At 40.5% G+C, this 23,751-nt stretch overlaps 1 protein-coding gene across 11 annotated transcripts in view; it reads right to left on the bottom strand.

Moving 5' to 3' along the window:
• The window catches only part of grin2bb (glutamate receptor, ionotropic, N-methyl D-aspartate 2B, genome duplicate b), a 121,281-nt gene that overhangs the window by 54,556 nt on the left and 42,974 nt on the right, over positions 1 to 23,751 (bottom strand). The window contains exon 1 of one of the 11 annotated variants that reach the window (XM_074630299.1): positions 11,776 to 11,934. The exons of the other annotated variants lie outside the window; for them this stretch is intronic. The gene's annotated coding sequence lies outside the window, so the exon portion shown is untranslated. Of the gene's footprint in view, positions 1 to 11,775; positions 11,935 to 23,751 lie in introns of those variants that run through there. 11 annotated transcript variants of the gene reach the window in all.

The raw sequence follows: 23,751 nt of genomic DNA on the forward strand, positions 1-23,751 counted from the left end.
AACAAATGGTAACTGCAGAGTCAGTCATCTTTTTCACTAAAAAGGAGTACATTTTGGGAATGCCCTACCAACGGAAATAAAACTACAACCTGACCTGAAAACCTTCAATGGAAAGGTGAAACACTGGCTGAAACTAAACCAAACCTGTGATCACAGATTACTGATTGTAATGTACAATGTTGTAATATGTGATTGTATGTATGATGTTGTATTATGTTTATTTATTTTTTCCTAAAAGCCTAACCAGGGACAAGGCCTGTAAATTAGCTACGGCTAGAAGTTCTATATACACTGCATCGGTTGCACTTTAATTAAGTGTAACAATGCCTACATGTATGGTCCCTGTCAAATAAATAAATAAATAATTTCAATAAAAGTTGAGACCTTGTTTTTGGTTTCTGATCATTATTGTCTGAGGAAGGTTTGGTGCGTGTTGGGGCGACTCGTGAGTATTTCTAAAATGCTATCTGCTACTGTAGTAAGTTGTTTGAATGAAAACCGCTTTGTTCTGTGGATTATCCAGGGTAACCAGGACATTGTTTTTTGGAAAGACACGTTAATGATGAATAATTTAAATGTAATTTTCCAAAGCTTTATACCTCCCTTGTATTTGGGTGGCAGCAGAAATCTCAGAGACAAATCAAACCAGAACAATCTGCATGGCCAGATACCACTAGAGGCAACTGGGCGATTTTTATTTCTTATATGGGTGAACCGAAATTCCTCAGCTCGACTTCAACTCTCTCTTCCATCATTGAGTTACTCTGCTGTTTTGGATCTTGCTTTTTTTCATTTCCTCCTACTTACTTACTCACACAGCATCCATTTCTCCTTCAACCTCCTAAACTCCCTCTTTGTCTTGTTATCGCTCTCTCCTGATTCTTTCTTTCTAAAAGGGGGCTCAGAGAGGTGTAATCACTTGTGAGACCAAACCTGCCATTCAGAGGGATGGTGAGGGCACTACTTACATCATTTTCTCCTTCTTAGATTACAGCTAATCATCACCTCATTCTACTTTCTCTTTCCCAATCACCCCTATTTAATTTCTGTCCTTTATTCACATGGCATTAGTGTCAGTTCTTCTCTCCGTCTGTCTTTCTCTTGACCCCCACCTTATCCTTTTCCTCTTTGTCCTCTGTTTTCTACATAATGTCCTGCAGCTCCATTAGTTCATATCATAGAGGTGTGAAGTGTCCTGCAGGGCGAAGTCTGTGTGTGTGTCATTACCAGAGCCACCCGTATCCCTGCCTGCTTGCTTTCCTGCCTGTCGTTTCACATCATACTTCTACTCAACCACGAGCCCAAGAAAGAGGTTTGTCACCTAATTTTCAAGCTCTGTTTTTGTGTCTCCTCTCTCTAAGTTGCAAGTTGCTGTCTGTGAGGTCAGTTGCATTTTGTAATGTGTGCTGTCAGCTGTGGTTAAAGAGGGGCTGCAGGATGGGCGGGTATGAACGGGCCTCTCTAGTTGTAATATACAGGAGTTTTAAAAAATAACTTATGACAAAAGCTAGTTTAAATGTTGAAGACGCATTTTACAACTCAAAATGTTTTGGTGTAAGAAATTTAAGGTTATGTCTGAGACTTCTTCTATCTATCTTTGTTAACTGAGTGTTCGCTAAGCCCCGCCCTCCGTTGTTACTGTTGCTGTCAAACTTTACATTTTAGCAAGTATGTAGTTTGCAATAATGGCTGCAGATTTCACATTTGCAATGCTTAGTAATTTTTTTTAACAATGGGTCATTGATTTCAAACAGCGGTAGACAAAAGCAGCTTTTCATTACCAGCCGTGACAGCGACGCTGGTATTGTTTGCACCTTGTGAGTCTGTGTGTGTCATCATGGTAAAATGTGGTCCTGGAGACACCTACTGTAGCGGGAACTAACACAGAAGAGGTTTTGAGTACTTTGCCAGGTGTTTTTATGTCTGTCTGTCTGTATTTAATATAGTCTGCGACCAACTATAGATGACAGATTTTATCAGCTCTAACCAACTAGCTAATTAAGCTAACATTAGATCCATAACAAGACTGAAAAGGGCATGCACATGAGAGAAGTTAGTCTTCCGGGCTTTCTGCCAGAAATCTCCTTAGATTTAGGCAACAACACTAATTGGTTAGGTTTAGGAAAAGATCATGGTTTGGGTTAAAAGACACCCTTTCTGGCAAAAAGCCCTGAAGGTTAACTTCTCTCATGTGCAAATGTCATCTCCAGCTGACTTTTTAATGTTTGAATCTGAGTCGTTTTAAGACAAGAATCTTTTAAAAGATAATCAATTCAATTCAATTTATTTTACTTTTATATAGCGTCAAATCATAACAGAAGTTATCTCGAGACGCTTTTCATATAGAGCAGGTCGCGACCGTACTCTATAATATATGTAAGGGATAATGTACAGCTAGCGGGTCATTGTTGTGAAAGAATCCCTGACAGGAGGTCTCTCATCGCCCTGAAGGGGATTCTGTCACAACAATGACCCGCTGGCTTTACATTATCCCGCTTATTACACGGCTACTTACTGAAGAAATCAATATTTTGACACAAAAACGGTCCGCCAGAGTCCGACATCTGAATTGCGCCCATAGCAACGGTCTGTTATACAGAAATTACAGACCACGAACATCGTGATTGACCAATCAGAATATAACGCAGCCGTGTTATAAATATACATAATATTATGCTAAAAGCTGGTGTAAAGAGGGTAAAGCTGCATGTTCTAGGCAACCTCACCAGTTGATAACATAAGATACAACTTTATTTACTCTGAAGGGAATTATTTTGCAGCAGTTGCAGTACAAAATAGGAAAGAGTGCAAATACTGTATAAAGAGTGAAAATACAAAATGTCAATATAACTAGAGTTCCTACTACACTTCCTATCCCCCTATTTCCAGCGCCCTTGCTTGGACCACACCCATCTTCAAACTCGGCCTTCATTTTGATCTCAACTACACACCTGTACAATTTCGGAATGCCAAATCAGGCCAGGGCCGTAAAGTGCGGTGGCCAATGGCTGTTGCGGCTCGTAAATATAAATGAAGTGCAAATCCAAAATATACATAATGCCAAAAAAAAAAAAGGTTAAGTGTAAGGATCATAAAAACATAAACTGGTTAGCGATCCATATGGAAGACATGGAAAAAAAGAAGCATTGTTCTTGTATTGCACGGTACAACTAGTTAGTCCTCGAAGAAGTATAAGTTATAATGTAAGAGAACACATTGTTATTTTGTTCGTAACACTGTTTTGTTGCTTAGCTTACATACTTGCATACGTATTTTCTAACAGTATGTTTTCAGTTTTACAAGAGAAAGACTTTAAGATGAGGACTAACGTTGAGTTTTGCAAACGTAACTGTCACAACGTCAGTCAATTCCTGGTCTCATGTTCTCCTTGTGTTTTTTCCCTGCCAAGTACTAAGTCCACTGTCGTTTCAGATCCTGATACTCCCACCTGCCCTTCAGTAACCTCTGTGTTCTCCATCACCTGACCTCTCCCGCCCACCTGTGCCATCAGCCCAGTAGTATACATACCGGCCCACTTCCATTCACTCCCCGCCCGATTATGTACCACGGTTCTGCCGTCTGCCATTTTCTCTGCCTCTTGACGTTTTCGACCTGGAGTAAACTTTAACTTTGTATTTTACCGACCTGGTCTCAGAGTCCTGCTTTCAGGTTCAAACCTGTTGTTTACTGAGCCTTTACAGTAACACTATCAGAAATAACGTTTCCCGTAGTTGCTGGAGTGTGAACTTCCCCAAATCCAATAAAAAGCCTACTAAATATAAAAAGTGACCAGAAACAAGAAAAATAGTAATCGCTGTTTTTCCAAGAGAGCATTAGCAGTCTGGAGTAAATGTTTGATGGGACTTTTTTGACCTTCTGTTAAAGATGTGGTAATGTTTGCTATCTGGCAATTTTTAATTCCATCAACAAAGCATGTAGACGTCCTACAGAATTGGTTGGGTAGATTGCTTTTTTCCCCTTTTTTGCTTTTTGCTTTGTTGTGTTTATTATGCTAAGACGACAGGGTGCAGGTAAATTCTACAAAGACTTGTATCGTGAGCATTTTAATATAAGAAATCATGTAAATTCATGACAAATGTTGAAAAGAGAGTCTCATATTCCACTGATGTACTTTCAAATCTCCTTTTTTTTACTGGCAAGTCACGACCAATTAATGTATTATAGTCTCTGTTTCTTTATATCACTAATCGCACCTCCCCTCTCGTATCTTCCCACTGTCTCTTTCTCACCCTGAGTCACATCAAACACCACTGTGGTGTGTTTGAGCCTCAGCACAGGAATCTCAAAATAGTCTAGGTGTAGTGGCACTGAATCTGCAACAGTTAGTTGTGTGAATTAGCCCCCCCCAAAAAAAGTCTGGTAGAGGAATGAATCACTTGGGAGGCTTTATTCAACCTTTGTGCAGATATGGCACCAGAGAGCTAGCTTAGTAACACAAACCTCTGTGTCTCATTCCCGCTCCCTGAGGTACTATAGTGCTGAATAACATGTGAGTACAACCTCCAGTGAAGGCGGTGACTCCACACTCTCGGTGAACTCACCGGAGACCCAGCGGATGATGGAAACACGCAGTATGTTAATGCAGACGCTCATCTAAATAACACCACAAAGTTTTCTATTTTTTCCACAGATTGATTCCCACAGTGCTGACGCCTCTCCCTCTCAGTGTCATATTTAAATGAAACATGTCTGCCAGTGAAGGGCCAGGGGCTGCTCCGTGATTTAAACCCATTATGACAATAAGTAATGGGTGCGTTTGATTTTGCTCAGATTGTCACGGACACTTCCCTGGATCCGTAGCCGGTGCTGAACACTGCCTCTGCGGCTGCGGCTGCAGCTGCTGCGTCAGTGCGCAGTACCGTACGAGAGCTGAGGGTAGCGAGCCTCAAGCAGGAAGACTGAAAGGATTTGGAAACTCATCTCCATGTCATGCCAATGAAAGCCTGTCTCCAATTAGATTTGCAGAGGAAGAGCGACATATCGGCCCACTGCTCAACAAGCCCTGGTGGGAGAGGATTGGAGGATAGAGAGACAGAGTGAGAGAGAGGCAGACAAAGAAGAAAGAGAGAGTAGGGGGGGTTGGCTGTTAAGGCTGAGAGAGATAGCGAGGAGTCTCGCTTGAGAAAACAGGCGAACCCTCAGAACTCACAGAGACAGGGGCTCACAAACACACACGCATAAAAACACACACAAAAGTGGCAGTGTACACATCGTTCCCTCTAACACTCCGCTTTTTCCACTTCATCACACTCGTCTTTCTCCACCTTTCATCTTCCTCCCTCCGTCTATCTCTCCTGCTCGCAGTCTGAGCGCCGCCACTGCTGCTGTCAATCGTCCCCAGTTTGAGCCCAACGTGCTTCATCATCATATTTCTAATCAAACACACACAGTGTGTGTTAATTAATCTCATATTCGGCTGTTTAATTATCAATGACCCTGTTTCGACGTCTCTCTCCCGGCTTCATTCAGTACACTTCATTTTAAACATCCCATAATGTTCTGATTGAATTACTCTTGCTATTTTTGTCGAGGAAATGATTTCAGAAGCGCTGAAATATGATTCACTCCCACAGCAGCCAGTGGAGCGACAATGATGGCTGCAGCGCTCTCTATACAGGCCGATCTCATGGAAACAAAGCTGCTTTTGAGAACATAAAATATGGTGAGCAACAGCAAAAAGAGAATAGAAAGATTATTAATATTGAAGATATTAAATCACATCATTGACGATTGTTTTTAAATACAGTGGAAGCTGCTTATAGTGATCACGGTTACAGTGATCAACTGCTTATATGGATCAAAAAGCTTGGGACAGAATCATTTCTATACAGATGCTGTTTAAATAATTTGCTTTTAGTAATCATGTAGTCCGCTTACAGTGTTCATTTGGGATCTTTTCATACATGACAACATATGGAAAACATTTTAAAACTACTTTAGACTAACGCTAATTTAATTTTAGTTTAGTTCTTTACTTTAATACCTTGATACTTTGCCTCGCAGACGGTCCGTCTGCTTTCCGGCTGGATGCCTGAGGCTGATGCTGCGTGCACATTGATATCATAACGGGGAAAGGAAAATCATCTCTGAATGAAATATGAATGTGCACTGGGAAAGCACCCGCGTCAAGAGGATTGATAATGCTTCGTCACGTAATGCCCCCAAAGTGAAACTTTTTACGATCCTCACCCGGCTCTGCGTCACACATGCAGACCAGGCAAATGTCTCACCCTTGGTGAGGGAAAAGGCAGAAGAATTGGCAGCGAGCAAGTAAAAAGCGAAATGGTCCATTTCATCACTTTGTATTCATGTAATAAATATAAAAATGTCAATTAGATGGTAATCTGCATGAGCAATGATGCACAACAACAGAAATTTGCTTATAATAATGATCCGCCTATAGTGATCAATTTGAACCGGACAGATGTGATCACTATAAGCTGTTTCCACTGTAGTATCATTTATGATAAAAGTCTGAATCTACTGATTAAGTGCTGCTGGTGTGTAAAATTGTCGTTTTGCGGGCAATACAGGCCGGAATGAAAGGCTGTAATTTGCTAATTTTGAGATGAGTGTGTAAACATAATTTAACCCAGCAATAAACACATTCAGTCAATGGTTTGCCTCTTGTAACATAATTGTAGTTGATGTTCATTCATGAGTACAGCTTGAATAATGTTGATATATTAGGATCAAGATACAGAAGTAGCATTTAGATGTGAGAGAAGAAGGAAAATATGTAAATAATTGTGTTTGTTTCAGTAATTCAGTTGCTAATTTCATCAAAATTTCTATTTTGTTTCGGCGATAAATCAACTTTGCCAGTGGAGATGACCTTTAACAATCAAACAAGCAATGTTGTGAAGCGGAAATGTCTTTGTTGCATTTAATAGTGTGCTTTTACCTCCTGTTTGTGTAGCAACCCCATGTGAGAAAACAAGACAATAGTCCAGCCAAACCCAAATCCCCAGGACACAACCTGCACCTCTCTGTAGGATTGTAGGAACAGAGGCAACACAGTACATAGATTAAAGGAAGCAAACCCATTACCAGTCCTAAGAATATCTATATAGAATTATATTCATACAGATTTTATAATTTGTAAATTCACAAATATAATGAAACACAGTCATAACTGGCAAACACATTCATTCATACACAAACACACACAAATACTGCTATGGGGGAGGGGAAAAACTGAAACAAGCCTCTACCAGTTTACAGAATAAAAACAACGCTCTTCAGCTCCAGCAGAGCTGAAGAGCGTCGGGGTCTGATTCTAGACCCAAATTATTATTGAAAAATTCTAAATATTTCTTACACAATTTTTATTGCCCTGCCTTTTCCACTTTGACATTTCAGTACTCTAGGCTCAACAAAATATGTAGGCCAAAAAAAATTTAAAACGTTTTTGTGGAAGCAGATTATTACGGTTAAATCTCAAGTGCATGAAATTATATTTTTTATTTAAACCTTTATTTACAACAATGTCCTGGAAAGTGTATCAAGACCTATACATATAATTATACGTTGATTCTCACTGTAGTTACTGGAAGGCAGTTTTTTCTCGTTTCCTTCCTGGTGAGTAAAGCTCACAAATCAAATCATGCAAATTATGTCCTAGCTACTTATAGTAGGCTCACTACATCAGTCCCCTGCAGAAAGCTGTTATTAGTTTAAAAGCAGCATATTTCTGCCTATGCTGCTGACTGCCATTAATATATATTTGCATATTTGGTTATATGACTGCCTACTGGAAGATGTCTAATCAAAGTGGGAGATAAGACATGTTTTGTTTTTGTTTTTTGGGGGAGGGGGATGTTCATTATCATCCCAGAGCTTGAATTCTAAAGGCCCTGACACACCAAGCCGATGGTCGGCCGTCGGACAGTTTGTGGCCGTCGGTGAGTGTCCGTCGGCCGAGTTTTTTCGGTGTTTCCCGCACCGTCGGCTCTAGTCTGCCCTTGTTTTTTCGGCCAAATCAGCATGTTGAATTGGCGGCACCGCCCATCGTTGATAGAAATCACTCTGATTGGCAGTTCAGCTTAAACGAATAAGTGCACGAGAAGAGAAACGGAAGTGAGTAAAGCAAGCCAACGAGAAAAGTCAAGAGGAAAAACACAGAAGGCTCAGTTCTCATTTTTCATCTTCATCTCACTTGATCACTCCAACACACGTATATTTTCACAACGATACATTCATCTGGAATGAAGCTAAGTGGTGAGTGAGAGTAGTGTTAAAATGGTCAGCTACGCCGCTTTGTTTCATGTACGTATCATAACAACGGCTTGTATATCCGGCATCCTCTGTCTTCTGGTTTCCCTTTCTGAATGTCGAATACAGTCTACCGCCACCTACTGATTCGAAGAGTCATTTCCTCTCACGCAGGCGCAGAACGTACGTACTAACTGGCCATGGGCTGTAGTCTTTGCGGTGTGTTCGAGTGCAACTTTTCGGCCAAAACAAGGCCTTCATCGCCGCTAGGTCTCTGATGTCGGGTTGGTGTGTCCGGGGCTTAAGAGTTGTAGTGACCCTCTGGTCTTTCCCTTCGAACCACCATCAGGTCAAAGTTTACTCCCGGAAAAATATTAAGATCTAATGGGAAAACTGAAATTAAATTTACTGAGAATATTCCTGCTTCCTAGCAGATGAACGCTTTCCATTTTTAATTCTTTCCTATAGGTCCACTCAGCACAACATGTCAATGTCTAGGTCTAATAGGTAGATAGTATGAAAATTGCAGAGCGTAGATAAACCAGTTTGATTTTAATCTCCTCTATCACTAATGGGAGGATAAACAAGACTTCAATATGTTCAATATGTTGTTCAACACACTTTCTTATACTCCGTGATGTACTGCAGTATTTATTGCAACCTCTAGCAGGTCTTGTCTTGTTTAAAAGTAATTTAACACTTTTTGACAACATTTAGCAGCAAACTAGTAACAGTATCTATTACCCACAACCTATCTGACAGCTAGCAGCTAAGCCGCATGTTCACATGCTGTCTAGATGAGTCAACTTTATCCTGATTCATCAAGTTGATATGACACTTAGTAACAATGACATCATCTGCAAATCTCATACCAAGTGGGGAGAAATAAGGCTCAATCACTGGCTGAGGAAATGAACAAGGCAGAGTGCCACATGGCTTATACTTGGCTGAGCGAGCAGTGTTAGCCCACTGCTGACAGACTCGGAGGAGGCGGCTGCATTCAGTCGTCACTCAGGGAATAAAAGTCCCTTGTGTTTCACTCGATTTGAATGTTTTATGTTATGACTTCAAACTTCAAATTGTCACTTAAAAAGCCAATTATTAAATTATTGCGTTCAGTACTTCCATTAATTTACTGCCCATTATGAAGTGCAAATATGCCTGCAGGAGGCATGCTGGAGCAAGGAAAGGGGCTCCTGGATGGGTACCAAAACTCTGTATTAAACGGGCACCGGTGCTAAATTATTAGAGACCGGAGAATTTATAAGTTACAACATTATTGGTTCTTTTATTGGTACTTTTTAACATTTCTTGTACCTCCTTATATCCATCCATCCATCCAGACTATCCAGACTATCACAGGGCTGACACATAGAGACAGACAACCATTCATGTTCACATTCACACCTACGGCCAATTTAGAGTCAACAACTAACCTGCATGTCTTTGAACTGTGGGAGGAAACCTGAGAACCCGGAGAAAACCCACGCTAACAAGGGGAGAACATGCAACCTCCACACAGAAGGGCCCCAAGCTGGATTGGAACCTGTGAACCTCCTTATATGTTGTTTTTAAATGTTTGAAGAGGGACTCGTGTTGTTGTGTGTGGCACTTTGTCGTCACAAAAAGTGCTGTATTTTCATCTGCATGTGACAAGTAGCACCACTCAATGCTGCGTTTCCTTTCTACCTTTCTCTCACATGGTTGATGTGGAAGTGTGCGACTGTAGGTTCTGACGTCACATGGTTTCCACAGTCAGGTGACGTGGGCCAGCTAAATACGTCAGAGCTGTTTTGGCACAAACATTATACAAAGAAAAACGATTGGAAGTGACGCAGCCACCCACATAAGTATTTATATAATTTTATTATTGATATTTGCTTTTAAGTAATCAATACCAAATGAGTAGGTTCTGAGTATCGATACCACAATATTGATCCGCCCATCCCTAATTCACATTAGCAGAGGGAGGACAGAGGACAGGATGAACTGATACTGACTGATGTCTGTATTCATTCTTTCTAAACTTCCCTCAGTATTGTGACGTCAGCAATATGATTTATTTCATTGAGATTTTAGATTTGTTTCCAGTGAGATATTAATGAGTTTATATAGTGACTTTGCTGTTGTAAACATTACTGTTGCTGCTCTAGAAACATTTAGTTATATTTAAAATATAAATAAATTCAAATCCTGTTCCGAATTTTTTTTTTTAAATATATAAAAAAAGAATGAAAAAGAACCAATAAGAATATCTATAAAGAAGCGATAAAAATGATACCCATCCCTAGCTGTACCTTGTTTAATGCAACTGAATACAATTGAAAAAGGTCACATGACAAACAGCTCTGGTAGGATTTCTGCCACACTAACAGGAGCACACAAAACCATCCAACAACCAAAAACATTTAATGACTTATTATGATGATTAATGTGAAATATTTAAGATTTTCGGTATCTTACAGCATTAACTACAGATCATTTTCATTAACCATGCATGCATATAGAGCTAGGACCATGCTCAATGTTAGTTCATCTGTAGATCATTTTCTCAATGAATCATTTGTTCAATAAAATGTCAGAATATAGTGAAAAATGGCACAAAATCACAATTTCCCACAGCCCAACGTGATATCTTCAAATGTCCCGTTTTGTCTGATCAACAGTCCAAACCCCCAAAAATATAAAATTTACTGTCATAGAAAAGCAAGCTGGAACCAGAGAAGTCTGGAACCAGAGAAGTCTGGAACCAGAGAAGTCTGGAACCAGAGAAGTCTGGAACCAGAGAAGTCTGGAACCAGAGAAGTCTGGAACCAGAGAAGTCTGGGCTTTTTTGCTTAAAAAATGACAAATGATTAATTATCAAAATTGACACATTAGTTTTCTTTTGATCCATTAGTCCATTAACTAGTCGGCATTAGGTTGTTTTTTTTTTATATATGATCTCTTAACTGTAAGCCAGATGTGATAAAACCAGCGCTCTAACATGAGAATCCATTAAAACACCAGAGAGTTTCTATTATCTTCTCTAAAAGACGCCATCATGTCTTCAATTCTGCACCACTACTGAAACGTAATCACCAACTGAATGTCTAATCAGAACAAATTAATCTCTTTGTCTAACAAACACATTCACTCTCAACACACACACACATACACCCACAGGCATGCAATGCCAAGCAAACCCACGCACACACACACACACACATAAAGACTCCTCTGAAAGCACAAGAAACTAGTATTTGCCTCAAGCTTTCTCTACTACTCCACCGCTATCGCCACTGTGTGCACCACGAGGAAGATACAATTAATTGTCTGATTCAATCTCCCACTGTTACATCTGACGCTCCGGCAGCACTCACATCATGTCAGTCAAGCCCAAAGCCTTGTTCTAACACAGAGTGGCAGAGATGAAGACGGAGAACAGCCGACAAAATCAAGTTCGCTGAGCAACTGGTAAGTAACAGACGTGAAACAGTTGTAAGTAATGGGGAAGAGCAGAAGAGAGAGGTAAGAATAGAAACCTATTAAAACACTTACACAGGGAAACTTGTCAGAAACAGCAAACCCAGTAAGACCATGAAGAGAGGAGGGGGGTAGATGAGGGAGTCAATTTAGCACCACCTTTGGCCCAGCAAGTTAATGGAAAACTCCTTCACGAGGAGTTGATTAAGCTCGTTAGCACTGAAGGGAGCGCAGGTAATTAATCACATTAAGACACATGGGAGCTTTGCATGCTGATTGGGCCAGATCCCACCAATCCAAACAAGCCAGAGACCCAATTAGAACTGACCCCGGCTAACACATGACCTGGATAACCAACTGGTGTGCTCGCATCTGTATGTGTGTGTGTGAGAGAGAGAGAGAAAGAGGACACCAAGCCTAGATATAGACAATTAGATAGAATATTGATAAAAACTTGTTTTGCTTCCAGATAAATCCTTAAAGTAAACAGAGCTGCATTTTCTGTTGATTTTACAATTCGTTCAATTACTTTAATCTGTTTTTCAGCCTCACAGGTTTTCTATGAGGGCAGAAGCAGCAGAGGTTGAGATATTCTGACAGACCCAAGCACCAAAAACATTGAATCCTACATTTCCCATAATGCAACAAATAGCATAGTTTCTCCTCAGACTTTAGAGATCTCCTCAGAGCTGTAGACGACAAAATCCATTTCATTTGGTGCCACAACTCTTCATATGATGAGCACACAGGTTAAACCTGAGTATACCTGGTACCTGTTATGGTGCGTGCTTGTTTCCTGGAATGGCTAACTGAGACATCGTTATATGTTATTAGTTGCATCTGCTGCTTTTCCTGCAATGATGAGTCAAAGTGTCTGCAAGGAAAAGAAGTCTAACCTGACACACGTGTCCTCTACTTTGCTCTCACTGCACTAACTCACACATTGTAGTAGTCATTATGACCGGGCTCCAGTCAGATGGGTTTCCTTCTCTCCAACTGGTGTGACGTTATTAAAATTACAAACACATCTAAACTACTACTACTACTGAATAACAGTTACTCCCACACAGAGTTTGCTAGCCTGCATGATGCAAACACACACACACAAATCCCTGTCCTGTAACTGTAGGCACTTTGTAAAATACCTGGATTTGTTAAGCTCTGTAGCCAACGAATCCTTCATTCATAATCTCTCTTAGAAAGTCTCTGTTGCCTCTTTCTCACACTACAGACATATGCAAAGAAAAAAAACTGGTAACATATAGAAACTAGGGCTGTCAATCGATTAAAATATATAATCGCGATTAATCACATGACTGTCCATAGTTAATCGCGATTAATCACAATTAATCGCACATTATTTATCTGTTCAAAATGTACCTTAAAGGTAGATTTGTCACGTATTTAATACTCTTATCAACGTGGGAGTGGGCAAATGTGCTGCTTTATGCAAATGTATGTATAAATTTATTATTGGAAATTAATTTACAACACAAACAATGACTAATATTGTCCAGAAACCCTCACAGGTACTGTATTTAGTATTTAAAATATGCTCAAATCATAACATGGCAAACTGCAGCCCAACAGGCAACAACAGCTGTCAGTGTGTCAGTGGGCTGACTTGACTATGACTTGCCCAAAACTGCATGTGATTATCATAAAGTGGGCATGTCTGTAAAGGGGAGACTCGTGGGTACCCATAGAACCCATTTTCATTCACATATCTGGAGGTCAGAGGTCAAGGGACCCCTTTGAAAATGGCCATGCCAGTTTTTCCTCGCCAAAGTTTTGCTTATGTTTGGAGCGTTATTTAGCCTCCTTCTCGATTTTCTAGTTTCATATGATACCAGAATCTTCACTCTAGCTTTAAAACTGAGCCCGCCACAACCTACAATGCGTTAATGCGTTGAAGAAATTAGTGGCGTGCAAACAAATTTGTGTAAATGCTTTATTGCATTAACTTTGAAAGCTCTAATAGAAACAAACAACATGAAGGATTGCCTTTACCTAAACGTTCCAAAAGTGTGGATACACTTTACTAAAATCAACCAAACAACTGCGAAATGAAACATTTTGCAGGAGGGTACTCATGACAAATGGGGGAACACCAAGTTTGCTTCAATATTTATCTACTTTTAAGTAAGAACTTGTATTATTTGATAATTTCAGAAGGATGAGTGTTCTGCCTCCGCATGCCGCCAGTGTTACACTGTATTCTGTGACCCATCAGGTTCAGTGACCTGTAGCAGTGCAACAATGATTTTGCCTTCAGGTAACCATATGTGCATCATGCATGCAGAAAAATCAGCGACCTATTTAGTTGATATTTGCTGAATGATAAAGTAGAATTAATAGAATTTTCCCTGTGTTGTTTTAACTTTAGCTTCTACAGCTGTAGCACAGCCCTGCAGTGAGGAGCTAACACCATGAGTCAGGAAGGGGTTAATGTTTTCATTTCATCTATAATTATTACCAATCAGTTTTGCTTTGCATTGCTGTTAAACTACCGTAAATGAAATTCAACCCTTCCTGAAGATGTTTCACATTAAAAAGCCTATCAGGAAAGGGAGGGATTATGCCTTTCGAGCTATCGGAAAGCATTTAATGTGACACATTTGTGCAGAAAGTGTTGCGTTTCAATAGCTGTGTTTCCATTCAATTGTCAAGCGAATTTTAACCAAACTATTGAAACGTTAAAAAAAAAAAAATGCGAATGAGGCACATTTTCATCAACTGGTTTGGAGCAAATAAACACGGCTACAACGTAGTTTGGTTGGCGCTATAGACCACGCATGGCTGTAATCTGCCAGTAAACAGAGCAGATGAGGCAGCAAACCGGAAACAAAACAAGTCACCTTGGCATTCTAACCATCTACGAGAGAAAATGGAGAGAAGTCTTCAGGAATTTGTTTCTATTGGGCAAGTTTGAATAGTTCTTTCATGTTAGCTAGTACTGGCCGTGGCCACTTTCATGTTGTCCACAGACGAAGACAAGCAGTCACACATTATGGGAATATCCGAGAACATGCTGACAGCAGAAACAGCTGATCAGTCATGAGTTAAATGTTCGCTACGTCAGAATTTATTCAGCAAAGGCATTTCCATAGTGCCTCATCTCTTTTTCGCTAAAGGTAAAAACCACCTCAAACCAGCCTTTTTTTCGCAATTGAGGAAGTTTTATCCGATCACCGCTTTTCTAATGCGATGCTTCAAAATGTGCAAAGAAATATGTCAATGGAAACACAGCTACTGACAGTACATGCAGCTTAAAAAATAAAATGGAAAAGTGGAAACAACTATAAATAATTAATGAATGAAAACAGCATTTCTGCTAAAAAAAAAAGTAAATAAAATAGGGGTACAGGGGGGGTAAGTGTGACATGACTGATGTGCTGGTGGAATAAGTGCTGTGAAAATGTACATCATCCCAAATGTGTCACAACAGCAGGTAAAAGTGAGTTCACATTAACAGCAAATTAAATTCGGTAATAAGACATTAAGTTGTGCTGTGGAATCATTGTTGAAAATGTGAAAAAAAAGAGTATTATGTATGAGCTCGGGCAGTAAGAGTGAATTTAAGACAATGCTCTCCACTGTAGTGCATTAATACCTGTTCCTTTGTTGATCTACAGGTGTTTTTTTTATACAGGAGCTTTATGTCAGCCATTTATCGTGTCAAAACGTACGTTTGCCCTCTCTCCTCCCTCTGCCTCTCCCTCCCAGTTGCGTCTATCTTCCCTACATCTATACACCCGGCCTTTTCAATTCTGCTTCCCTCTCTAACAAGCACACGAGGTGAGAGTGCAGGCTGGAGTCAAGCGCAGCGTGGAATGAGAGACAAGCGGTTCAAAACCTTGTCATGATGCGCTTTTCTTCTGCACGTCTTGACTCGGTTTCCTTTTCTGTGTCTCCTCACGCCTTCCGCTTCCCTTGAAGCATTACTCTCATTCGCCCTCATTTAAACATTCATCAGCACCTGGGGAATGAGGGTGATCTTCTCCACATTTTCATTTGTACACTCAGCCCAATAACTCCCATTCTCTTCTATCTGTTTGCACTTTTTCTCCCCTCTTTTTCTGAAACTCTCTATCTCTGTATGCATGTATCTTTCGCTCTCTCTTCCCTTTATCTCGCCTGCTGTTAAATCAGATAGGCTGGATAAGTGTGGCAGCATGGTTACACAGATACCAGAGGCATCAGAGAGAGCAAAAATCAATCACATCTCCCCTTCCCTTTCATCAGCTATCTCTCTCTCCCTCTCTGTCTTTGTAGCCCTCCCTTTCCTCCTTCAATCTTCCCGCTCTTCTCTTCGCAGCATCCTCCTCGTCATCATTATCTTTTGAATGCCATTCAACATTTCCTTCCTATTTCAATATGTAGCTTTTGATTAAAAACCAAGTCCCCTCACCCTCTAAAAAAGATGCCCTCCCTCCTTTTTTTTTTTTTCTTGGAGAGCACAGATGCCAAACCATCTTTCCCCCCGTTTCCTCCATTTGTGGTGCACGTCTCCTTCGCACAAGATTTTTTGACTGACAGCAGCTGGCCTGTCAAAAGTCGGGGAAGTCAGGAAGAAGAGGAGGAGGAAGCAAAAAGTGAAGGAAAGACATACAGAGAAGGGAGGAGTGAGGGATAGAGAAAGACGTTTCTAATTCAAAGAGACATGCAGTGTTTCCGTGGCAACTCGGTTCCCATAGAAACGGTCTTGCTAAAGATGCCATTAGTATGAAAAAATACCTACTTACACTCTACTGCACTGTATGCACACAAATATAGAAACATATCCATTCTTACGCGTCAAGACTGCATTTGTAGCTGCCGATACAAGAGGAGACGCACATGACTGCATTCCTGCACTGAGTTTTAATCCGCTGACACACCTGAGGTCAATTATAATAGCTCAATTACAGGCCACTTATGTTGGTAGCTCAATTACAGGTTTGGCCCTTTGGGTGGAAGAAGTGACAAATTGTCTTGCTAATATTATTAACTGTACTTGTAGCTTTGAGTTTTGTTTTGACTTCACTCTTCAAATTACTTCCTTCAGATTAGGCTGCAGGGGCCAAGTTCTCCATATATTGTCTCATTGACCGTGACAGTCTGCAGGCTGGGACCACCCACTCGTCTACACACACACACACACATATACTATATATAACTAACACAAGCTAACCCGGGCTGACAGAAGCGGACTGTATATAAAGTCTTGCTTGCTGTGTGTGCTGGAGCAAGGGGGGGTGGGGCGTCATGCCTATAATGAACTGCATGTGCGAGTCGTGTGTGGATGTCCCTCAACCGTCTCCGCGGGTTTGTGGTACATGGCTGATGATTCAACATAATGAGGCCTCCTCACAACAACAAAGACAGATTTATGTCGCTGCTTCGTCAGAACAAAACGTTCCTGAACACCACCACACCCTCCCCTTAGGCACAATAACATACTATGTCCATCGTTTTCTTGATTAATAGTTGAATTGCTTTGAAAAATGCCTGTTACAGTTTTCTTACAGTCCAAGTAATTGACTGATCGCTGCAGCTCTGAAAGAAATATGTTGACTTGAAGCTGAAGTGGGAAGAAATGGAGCAAATCTGATTAAAAAAAAGTTATTTTTATAAAACGGTCACTATATCCTGACATTAGTGCATGAGACAGGTAATCTGAAAAAAAAATCACGTGCCTCTGTGTCCTCCGGTGCTCCTAAAGGCAGGATTTCACAGACCGGAGGAAAACGACCAGTCAGAGCTGATCTGGAGTCTGCCGTCCAGCTTCCATCTATGAGAGCCGGCTGTCAATCACTTGCGAACTCTGATCAAACGGTCAAACTTGGCAGCGCTGATCAAATATGAATCAATATTCTGTTACTGTAATGCCTATTTCTCGCCTAAATGTTTTCAGAAACATCTTGTAGTGTACTGTTTAGCTGTAAAATGAGAAAAGTTGTGACCCGGCAGCCATGTTGAGATCTATTGAGGAAATACCAAGCAGCGCCCACCAGCCGGAGCACAGCCAATAGGAACGCTCTCTCTGAAATGACCTGTGATTGGCCAAAGTCTCCCGTCACAGGCTAGATTTTTTAAAGCCTGAAAACAGAGCCATGAGGAGGTGCAGAGTCTAGTTATCTCTCAGAACACTTGAATTACAATATGCTGAAAGGTTATTATGGAATTTTTGCCCAGAGATGCCAAAAATATACTGCCTATACTGTCACTTAAAGAGTTATTTCTGTAAGTCAACTTACAACAACCTGTGCCGCTGTGTCGATCAAATCAACTCTTTTCAACATTTTTGTGGCAGTTTTTTCTGTTGCTATGTTTCCTGGATGTAGCTGCTGGCAAAGTAACTATCTATCTATACAGGAAGATGACATCCCCACTCTCAAACAAAATTATAAAGCTCTGATTGGTCGATTTTTTCTCCAACTGGGGCAAACAACTGTCAACGAGCACAACATCTGACCTATTTGAATCCCTAAACAAACTGATGATGGAGGTTGTGATCTGGAACAAGGCTGTCTGATTTCTACAATGGTCACATTGCCTTATTTGTGGTGGAATAACGTCTGCAATGTTTGTTTGTGTTTATTTCATGCAATATATATATAGTATATATATATATACATATATATATATACTATATATATACTTTATTTAAATTGTTTTTGGTACATCGTATTACTGACTCTTCAGGGACAGGGACAGATGAAAAACAAGAAATCAGCTGACTTCAGAGATGGGAAACTTCTAAGAGTATTGTATGACACCGTAGCAGGTCACACATCCCCTGTATCAGTGTACAGCACATTTAGGTTTGTAATCTCCCTGTGATGTTTATCACCAACTGTGCTGTTCAAATATGCAGCAGACACCAGCTGCCTCCTTTTGAATTTGCCAACCAATTGCACAGATCTACTTCCTATTTTCTAGTACTTGATGTAAAGGAGGTCTGGCTTTGCAGAGCTACAGTTCAACTCTGTATTGTGTGCAAGAAGAGAGAAAATGAACGCATCACCTGCTTTATAACGGCTAACACAATTTTCTGTTATTGTGTCCACTCAGTCATTGACTGAGGATGACTTCCATTCATATTATTCCGCGTTACGTTATGTGCATTTTCTCTCAGCGTGTCAAAAATGTCAAATTACTTTTCATTTTTCTTCACTTATACACAAGCGGTGGCTTTGAAGGGTGAGAGGAATGTAAGCTCTGAGCCAGTGCTTGCCGGAAAGCGTTGGCTTACTTTGAGGCAGAACAGAAGAAGGAAAGAAAAAAGGGAAAGAGAGGGAGATTAGAGAGAAAAGCCGAGAGAGAGAGAGCGAGAGAGATGTGGCATAAAGATAGAGAAGACGGAGAGGTGAGGAATCCACAGAAACAGTGAGAAAATTAGAGAAACACAGCTAAAAAAAAAAAGACAGGCAGCCCATATATACTGTACTGTAAAGATGAACATGTTGAGTCTGGCACTCCCCACCACTGTGTGTTGAATAAACAGGCCTGTGTGTGATAACACTCTGCAGGGGCTAACAGCTGCAGTGTCACATCACCTCTTGGCTTCGCCCCGGTATAATCAGCCTCAGCTAGTGTACACTCGTACGACCAGCTAACCTTCACAACTACAGCTCTCTCAAGCAGTGCTGCGTGAGAAGAGATCAATTAAGATTGAAAATAAACACCAGGTTTCTTCATCAGGTCCAAAACAGGCTCTCATAACACCTACTCTCTGTTAGCATACCTCTGCAGTAGCTGACACTGACTGTAATTCAGGCTTTCCGTGCACTTGCGTTTCAAATCCCTTGTACTAAATATAGAAAGTAGCCCCCGGAGTTGAGAACCACTGATATTTAGTACATGATGTATTATGTGGTAGAGTCATTTCATAACTCCATCATTGTCATTGTTTAGCTGTGTCAGCGACAGGTTGGAGACTCAGTTCTCTGCAGAGTGACAGCTTGATGGCTCCGCGGCCGGCAACTGTGTCACAACGCTGTCCAGCCGAATGATGGAAGTTACCTCAAACACTATGCAGTGCACACACACTGTGTGTTTTCCACCTGAGAGGAATTAAGCAAAGCGAAGTTTACGCTCGTGGTCGACGGATGTTAGTTGTAAACCACAGCAGGAGGCCCGAGTGGTTGAGAATCAGGCCAAGGCTTATTAGAGAGCGAGCGAACGAGTGCCAGTGAAGGTGCCACTCATTGGGTGTCAGTCTCACCGAAGATAAAGACCACTGAGCCGGATGTGTCAGTCCCTGCTATACTGGAGAGACTCGCCAGCTGTCACCAACAGATATTACTTCCTCACTCCTCATCGCTAACACACATACACATGGACACGGCATATGAACACACATGGCCTTCAAGCACATTTAAAAAATAAAATAAATCAAAATCAAAATCAGCGCTTGTTTCCATCAACTGATCGAACACATTCAAGATGTGACACGATTACAAAATTATTCGGCGGTAGCTCAGGTGGTGGAGTTGGTTGGTCATTAATTGTAGGGTTGGTAATTCAATCTCTGATTCTTATTGTCCACATGTCCAAATGTCCCTGAGCAAGACCCTGAATACCAAATTGCCCCCAGACAAAATGTCACTTTGGACAAAAGCATCTGCCAAATCAATGCAATGTAATGGATTTGAACACTAGTAACTGGCATGCCATCGCTGCTTCCCAGCTGAGCATGAATTTCTTTCTGATCCACATGTACTAGGAGTTTTTAATAGACACCATGGTAATAGAGGGTGAGGGGGCGGGGGTGACGTGCAATAAGGGCACCCATCTGAACAGAAATCAAAACATTGCAGTTACACACACCCCCAAAATAACCCTGGTCTTATATTCTTTATCTTTTGGGCTTTTGGATGTAGTGGAGGTATGTAACAGAGTGGCAGCCTGACATGAAGGCTTTGGTTACAGCATCAACGTGTAATCAAAAACAAAATCTGTTTCCATCACAGTAAATAAAAAAAATATTTTTTGATATGCCAATTTTTTCACACTTCTTCCTTTCTTTTTTTTCTGGCATTTCTACTTAGGCTTTTTATTAGAGCTGGACTGATAAATCAGCTGGGCCAATATATCAATATATCAATATATCAATATATCAATATATCAATATATCGGCGCGGTACAGAAATGCCCAAATATGTTTAAGTTAAAGTCCTGCTGAGTGCGTATCCTGGTCATAATTCTTTAAGAAACGAATTTAGGGAGCTGTCATCACAGATGTTTGTCAATGTTATGTGATAATGTAAAAATGACTACGGGCTATAGTATGTTGGTCCATAGTCATTTCAAAAATCAAGCATCGAAAACGTGCATAAGAACCGGTGGATAGAAATATAACTATGGACACATTGTGGAGGAGCCCTGGGATTGTGTTGATATAAGAACAAAACTTCCCTTCTGCACCAAAATGTGTCCTTCCTCTGCTTCCTGCATTGCTCCTCTCCCTCTTTCCTTATCTCAGTCACAACAAATGGAGGCTCACTGATGAATGTAAATGACTGGTCTCCCCAGCTCCATGCAATTAGAACAAACTCAACCTTTTCTGCCTGTTTGGGATTAAATACCCACAAGTCAGCCAAGCTCTCTCCGTATTTAACAGCCCTTCCTCAGTCTGACGCAAAACCATGAAAACCACCACATTATGTGACAGTTTTTTTTTCTGCACCGGCTCTTATCTTTGTATCTTTTATCTCTAGCTGACTGGTTCTTCTCTCTGTATTCCCTAAACGTAAAAAACACTACATGATGAAGCTCAAAGTCATGAGAGATGGCACCAGAGTTCCCTCTAATATGTACAGCTTCAGAAAAAAATGAATTTAATACAGCGAGAGTGCACTGTGCTCAGCGCTTTAAGTTTGAACCCCTAATGACACTGAATGGTGAAGATTGTAGGAGGGTCATCTTGAACTTTTTCAGGCAACGGCACTGTCTTGAGGACGGGGCTTTGGAAGCTGTGACAAATGAAATGTGCATGAATAGTCTGCTATAGCGCAGAGGAAATTATAGCAGAGAGTACTGTTACTAGTGTGTATCGTGTACTATGTATTAGTTATGGCTTTTAGTATACTGCTGCTTGGTAATAAAACAAGATTTTGACTTTAAATTACTGTACAATAGCTTTAATATTGAGCACCTAGGCTTAATGCTCTATGATATCATAACTGAGACATCTGTCAGCATTAATATGTTCAATCCCACTGGCAAACACTTGATGTTCTGATTTGAAACCAACACAGACAGCTGCTGTGATTGGCACATAAACAGAATAGCACAGAACACAACAATCCATCACTCAATCTGATCAATGCTCGTTTTTAAAAGATCGTGGGAAGAAATTCTTTGTCAGTCATCGATCACAACAAATCCCCTAAACTGAACAACAAAATACGTTGGTTGTCATTGCCTTCCAAAACAACACATTTGAGCGTTTCCTAATTTAATATCCCTATTGGCATCATTTGAACGTGCCTTACAAAAGAAATTACCATTAAAAAAATGATTCACCACTATGGTTAAAGCTGCTATAATCAATATTTTACCATTGACAATGTGTCAAATGACTATGTATTAAAAGTCGACTGTTTTACAAACTATCGGTGGAGGTGGACTCTGATAGTGGCCGATGGTTGCGCAGCCTCTACCGGTTATAAGGATACACAAAGTCAAAGTAGAGAGGAAGAAAAAAGTTATCCCTCGAATATATAACGCAACACTATCAGCTCTTTGTCCAACATACAAGACAGGGAGGGAGAAAAATAAATAATTCACTCTTACTTTAACATGCTTACCAATTTGGTGTTCTCTCTTTCAAATAATCCAGCCACGTAACCATACATTCATGAAATGAAATAGCACACTTTAGGGTCTTCCTTACCCCGGGTATACCGGGCACGAACATTAAGGGTTTGTAGGAGTGGCATGCAACAATGTACGAGACGTGCAACAGCAGCAGTTCTGGCCAGTCATACTGTAAACCACAGAACGGCGCATCACCCATTGTAAATGAATAGAACATATTCCAATGATGTAATCCATCAAATCACACTTCAGAATAATCTCTTGCGAATGTCTAAATTCAGAGCGACAAAAAGCAGATTATTTATTTATTTATTATTATAAATAAATTATTTATTTATTTATTATATTATTAAAAACAGCGTATGCAAAACTTTGCCGACTTGGCTGCTGTAGAAGTAATGATATCTGCTTTTTCCTGCTCCAAACTATCATTATTACATTGGCCTTTAAAAATCCACCATTGGTCGACCTCTACTATATACAGTATAATGTGAAAGAATTCACTTGTAGCGACAAACCCACGGAGAATCATCCCCTGACTCTTCAGTTCCCCCTCAGCCTCCCCTCATAGTGTTTTTAGCATCTTTCAGCCAATTGTTTTGGTTTGGTGGCCCGCAACTTTAATGTTAGACTCAGTCAAACCGCTCTCATCGACTTTGTTTTTAGTGAAAAAGCTCTGATAAACCCCTTGTACACTACCTTCCCACCACCAAACAACATAAAGACACAGTTAGCGAGAAGCTGGTGAACATAGTGAAGTATTTAGCAGCTAAACAGCCAGATATTTCCCTCAGGAGTTGGCAGACACCAAAAAAACAGAGCTAAAAAGAAGAGTAAACATCGGATTTACATTCATCACGTTGCCAGAAAGACAACTCCAAATGAATGCTAATGTTGCTCCATATCTGCTGGATGTGTAAATAAGCAACTGTTTGTTAACAAGTTCACTATGTCAACTTTATAAGGCGATAATATGACAATGTTGTGTGTACAGCTTGTTGCACCGCCTCCAAGTGGCCAAAAAAATCAATTAATGCAGGGTTAAAGTTTGGTTAAGTTTAGCCGCACAAACTGCCTGGTTAAAGTTAGAGAAACATTGTGGATTTGCGTTAGGAAATACTAATTGGTTAAAGGGATAGTTTAGGTGTTTTGAAGTGGGGTTGTATGAGGTACTTATCCATAGTCAGTGTATTACCTACAGAAGATGATGGTCGGCACGCCTCCAGTTTGGAGAAACAGACATGA

The sequence above is a fragment of the Sebastes fasciatus genome, chromosome 3, assembly GCF_043250625.1.
Source record: "Sebastes fasciatus isolate fSebFas1 chromosome 3, fSebFas1.pri, whole genome shotgun sequence".
NCBI classification, from domain to species: Eukaryota; Metazoa; Chordata; class Actinopteri; order Perciformes; family Sebastidae; genus Sebastes; species Sebastes fasciatus.